Source organism: Triticum urartu, chromosome 7, assembly GCF_003073215.2.
Source record: "Triticum urartu cultivar G1812 chromosome 7, Tu2.1, whole genome shotgun sequence".
Classification (NCBI taxonomy): domain Eukaryota; kingdom Viridiplantae; phylum Streptophyta; class Magnoliopsida; order Poales; family Poaceae; genus Triticum; species Triticum urartu.
The window spans coordinates 541,374,040-541,379,755 of record NC_053028.1 but is presented as its reverse complement, the minus strand read 5'-3'; positions in this window follow the sequence as shown (position 1 = coordinate 541,379,755).

Here is a 5,716-nt window from a genome sequence, read left to right as displayed (position 1 = left end):
ACGAGGTAGGGGGGCGCGCCCACCCCCACCAGGCACGCCCTCCACCCTCGTGGGCCCCCTGTTGCTCCACCGACGTACCCCTTCCTCCTATATATATCCACGTACCCCCAAACGATCAGATACAGAGCCAAAACCCTAATTCCACCGCCGTAACTTTCTGTATCCACGAGATCCCATCTTGGGGCCTGTTCCGGAGCTCCGCCGAAGGGGGCAGCGATCACGGAGGGCTTCTACATCAATACCATAGCCCCTCCGATGAAGTGTGAGTAGTTTACCTCAGACCTACGGGTCCATAGTTAGTAGCTAGATAGCCTCTTCTCTCTTTTTGGATCTCAATACAATGTTCTCCCCCTCTCTTGTGGAGATCTATTCAATGTAATCTTCTTTTTGCGGTGTGTTTGTTGAGACCGATGAATTGTGGGTTTATGATCAAGTCTATCTATGAATAATATTTGAATCTTCTCTGAATTCTTTTTATGTATGATTGGTTATCTTTGCAAGTCTCTTCGAATTATTAGTTTGGTTTGGCCTACTAGATTGATCTTTCTTGCAATGGGAGAAGTGCTTACCTTTGGGTTCAATCTTGCGGCGTCCTTACCCAGTGACAGTAGGGGCAACAAGGCACGTATTGTATTGTTGGCATCGAGGATAACAATATGGGGTTTTCTTCGTATTGCATGAGTCTATCCCTCTACATCATGTCATCTTGCTTAAGGCGTTACTCTGTTTTTAACTTAATACTCTGGATGCTTGTGGGATAGCGGTTGATGAGTGGAGTAATAGTAATAGATGCAGGCAGGAGTCGGTCTACTTGTCTCGGACGTGATTCCTATATACATGATCATACCTAGATATTCTCATAACTATACTCAATTCTGTCAATTGCTCAACAGTAATTTGTTCACCCACCGTAGAATACTTATGCTCTCGAGAGAAGCCACTAGTGAAACCTATGGCCCCTGGGTCTATCTTTATCATATTGATCTCCTACTACTTAGTTATTTCCTTTGCTATTTACTTTGCCTTTATTTTACTTTGCATCTTTATCATAAAAATACCAAAAATATTATCTTATCATATCTATCAGATCTCACTCTCGTAAGTGGCCTTATAGGGATTGACAACCCCTATTTGCGCTGGTTGCGAGGATTTATTTGTTTTGTGCAGGTACGAGGGACTCGCGTGTAGCCTCCTACTGGATTGATACCTTGGTTCTCAAAAACTGAGGGAAATACTTACGCTACTTTGCTGCATCATCCCTTCCTCTTCAGGGAAAACCAACGCAGTGCTCAAGAGGTAGCAAGAAGGATTTCTGGCGCCGTTGCCGGGGAGGTCTACGCAAAAGTCAACATACCAAGTACCCAGCACATACCCTTATCTCCCGCATTACATTATTTGCCATTTGCCTCTCATTTTCCTCTCCCCACTTCACCCTTGCCGTTTTATTCGCCCTCTCTCTCTATCCTCCCTCTCTTTCTCTATTTGCTTCTTTTTGCCCGCTTGCTTTTTGTTTGCTTGTGTGTTAGTTTGCTTGCTTGTCACGATGGCTCAAGATAATACTAAATTGTGTGACTTCACCAATAACAACAACAATGATTTTATTAGCACTCCGATTGCTCCTCTTACTGATGCTGAATCTTGTGAAATTAATACTGCTTTGCTGAATCTTGTCATGAAAGATCCGTTTTCCGGCCTTCCTAGTGAAGATGCCGCTACCCATTTAAATAGCTTCGTTGATTTGTGTGACATGCAAAAGAAGAAAGATGTGGATAATGATATTGTTAAATTGAAGCTATTTCCTTTTTCTCTTAGAGATCGTGCTAAAGCTTGGTTTTCGTCTTTGCCTAAAAATAGTATTGATTCATGGAACAAGTGCAAAGATGCTTTTATCTCTAAGTATTTTCCTCCCGCTAAGATCATCTCTCTTAGAAATGATATTATGAATTTTAAGCAACTTGATCATGAACATGTTGCACAAGCTTGGGAGAGAATGAAATTAATGATACGTAATTTCCCTACTCATGGTTTAAATTTGTGGATGATTGTTCAGAATTTTTATGCCGGTTTGAATTTTGCTTCTAGAAATCTTTTAGATTCGGCCGTTGGAGGCACTTTTATGGAAATCACTTTAGGATAAGCTACTAAACTCCTAGACAATATTATGGTTAATTATTCTCAATGGCATACCGAAAGATCTACTAATAAAAAGGTGCACGCGATAGAGGAAATTAATGTTTTGAGTGGAAAGATGGATGAACTTATGAAATTATTTGCTAGTAAGAGTGTTTCTTCTGATCCTAATGATATGCCCTTGTCTACTTTGATTAAGAATAATAATGAATCTATGGATGTGAATTTTGTTGGTAGGAACAATTTTGGTAACAACGCGTATAGAGGAAATTTCAACCCTAGGCCTTATCCTAGTAATCCCTCTAATAATTATGGTAATTCCTACAACAATTCTTATGGAAATTATAATAAGATGCCCTCTGATTTTGAATCTAATATTAAAGAATTTATTACTTCGCAAAAGAATTTTAATGCTATGATTGAAGAAAAATTGCTTAAGATTGATGATTTGACTAGGAACGTTGATGGAATTGCTCTTGATGTTGATTCTTTGAAACTTAGATCTATTCCACCTAAGCATGATATCAATGAGTCTCTCAAAGCCATGAGAATTTCCATTGATGAGTGCAAAGAAAGAACCGCTAGGATGTGTGCTAAGAAAGATGCCTTTATAAGAGCGTGTTCTTCTAGTTCCTATGAAAATAAGATGAACATCTAAAAGTTATTGATGTGTCCCCTATTAAATCTTTGTTTTGCAATATGAATCTTGATAATGATGGGACTGAATATGATCCACCTTTACCTAGAAGGCATTCCAAGAATTCAGAATTTGTTGATCTTGATGTGAAATTTGATAAAAGTGGGATTGAAGAAATTAAAACCCTAGATGTTGCTAAACCCACTATTATGGATTTCAAGGAATTTAACTATGAAAATTGCTCTTTGATTGATTGTATTTCCTTGTTGCAGTCCATGCTAAATTCTCCTCATGCTTATAGTCAAAATAAAGCGTTTACTAAACATATCGTTGATGCCTTGATGCAATCTTATGAAGAAAAACTTGAATTGGAAGTTTCTATCCCTAGAAAACTTTATGATGAGTGGGAACCAACTATTAAAATTAAAATTAAAGATCATGAATGCTATGCTTTATGTGATTTGGGTGCTAGTGTTTCCACGATTCCAAAGACTTTGTGTGATTTGTTAGGTTTCCGTGATTTTGATGATTGCTCTCTAAACTTGCACCTTGCGGATTCCACTATCAAGAAACCTATGGGAAGAATTAATGATGTTCTTATTGTTGCAAATAGGAATTATGTGCCTGGGGCGTCACAACACTCCACCACTACAAGAGGATCTCGCCCCGAGATCTAGGATGGCACCAGAGGGAAAATGAAAGATGAAGAGGTAAAACAAAGTTGCTTCTTTGACAAACGAGTGAAACCAAAGAACCTTGAGATGTTAAACAATTTGAAAGGAAGAAAACAACGAAGAAGAACAAAGTTGAAAACACTCCTTTAGAAAAGAGGGACAAGGAACAATACTAGAACCTGTAGGTTGAAAGACATAAGAAAAGGGTTGCAATGGACAAGAAGTACATGCAAGCACTCCGGTAGAAACGAGATGTACAAGGAACGATAAAAATCAATTACGACAACACTCTGATTGGAAAAAAGGAAGGCATAGAATATGAAACTTGACAAGATGAGAGGATACTTGAAGAAATCAACAACACACTGCCTCCGGAACAATTGAAAGAATGGCACAATGGGTAAGAAAGATTTCAGACAGCACTCCAGTTGAGAAGGGAGGTAAAATTTCATAAGATGAGAGAGCTCGAATGAAAACACGACACTCCAGTTAAATGGATAAGCAAAGGAAAGAACATGATATTTGACAAAAATGGGATGATGGATCTAAGTGTGCAACATCATAATGCCTCCGGAACAAAAGATAGAACAGACTGAAAGTAACAAAGAAGACAACAACATCTTCTATGTCGAATGAATTTGAAAGCATCCTTCCAAGAAGGTTAAAACGAAGTTGTTGGAAAGACCAACAACAAAACAGATAATCTTGTAGTGGGCTTATGGAGAACATCTCAACACTATGAGGTGAAATTCTGCCACTAACGGAAACAATAGATTGGATTGATATCAATAAGGAGATACGAACCATCATGTTGAGCCTTCGTGAGAACTCTGGTAATAAAAGAATGGTCAAATGAAAGCAAAGTTGAAAGGAACTCCGGTAGGAGCCTTGCAATGATTTAGATGGAGCTTCGTGGTGATATAATTGAGAGATCTTGGAACTCCGGGAAAGTATGAAGCACTTCAACCGAGAATTTACTCATCGTGAACAAACTCCGGAAGATAAATCCATCACTTGGATGAAGGAAGAATAAGAATTATGTTATGCGTATCCTTCACCAATTTAAATTGATGACCAGCAACGGATTTGGCATACTCCTTATTTTCGTAGAAAGGATTAAGATAGATATATCGCCAACTTGGGAAGGTCTTCAACGAACCACTGGTAGGATTGGAAAGAACGAATGAATTGATATGATAACCAAGGAAGGGAACTCTTGAATGAACCACCGTAAGAATTGAAAATGAAAGAATAAAAGATAAAGAAACACCAAGAAGAATTAGTAAATGAACGAAGATGCTTGAGAGAATTTAGATACAAGTGAATGAAGAGATCATGAGCTGATTAGGGGATACTTAAGCAATGCACCGGTAAGATTTGGATAACGAAAGCCGGAATGAAAAATATTTGAAAAGATGGCCTTCGGAGGAAAGAAATGGAAACAACTCATGAAATGCTCCGGATGTGAAAAGAATTCTCACAAACGAAAACAATTATGAGAGGATGGCATCAAGCTAGAACCACGCATCTCTGAGAGAACGAACCAAGATTTGAGAGAAACTCTTCTTCGGTCTTCAAATGTTGAGAATGATGATGATATACACCACCATGAATTTTTGAGGCACTCCGGGATGACGAATAGAAAGGTTGAGCCAACGATGAAAAGAATTTGACAGATCTTGGAGAAATACATATGACTGATGATAATTCATTCTTACATCAAACTTAGAAATGAATTTGAGAATAATTCTGGGAAAATTAGAAGAGTCGGGTAAGATCTTGGGAAAAGACCTGTGGGTTAGGGCCCACTCAAAAGAAACATCGTTGAAAGATTTGAAAGAGAGAATGCGTCGATTGAATTAAATGGCTTGAATGAGATAACAATCTCGAAAAGGCTTGAACGAATACAGAGTGGAAGCACGAATCTTCGAGATATCTTCAGCACTCCAGAACAAATGAATAGCGAGGAGTGGATGATTAAGAGGTGCACCGGCATGAGAAAGCATTTGAAACAAGGAAAGGGGATATGATCAACACCAAAAGCTTGATTTGAATCCACCGGAGAAGATAAAAGAAACAAGAATGATGAACTTGAAGCTCCGTTAGTATCTTCATGAGAATCACCGGATAAGAATATTGGAAGAAAAGAATGGAGAGACTTCACATCAATAAGATGGATACTTGATTAATAAATCTTAGTCCTCGAAGAAAAAGGGTGGGAGGGCGAGAAAACAGAGGCAGCTTGGAACGGATAAAACAAACAACGTTGAGAAGC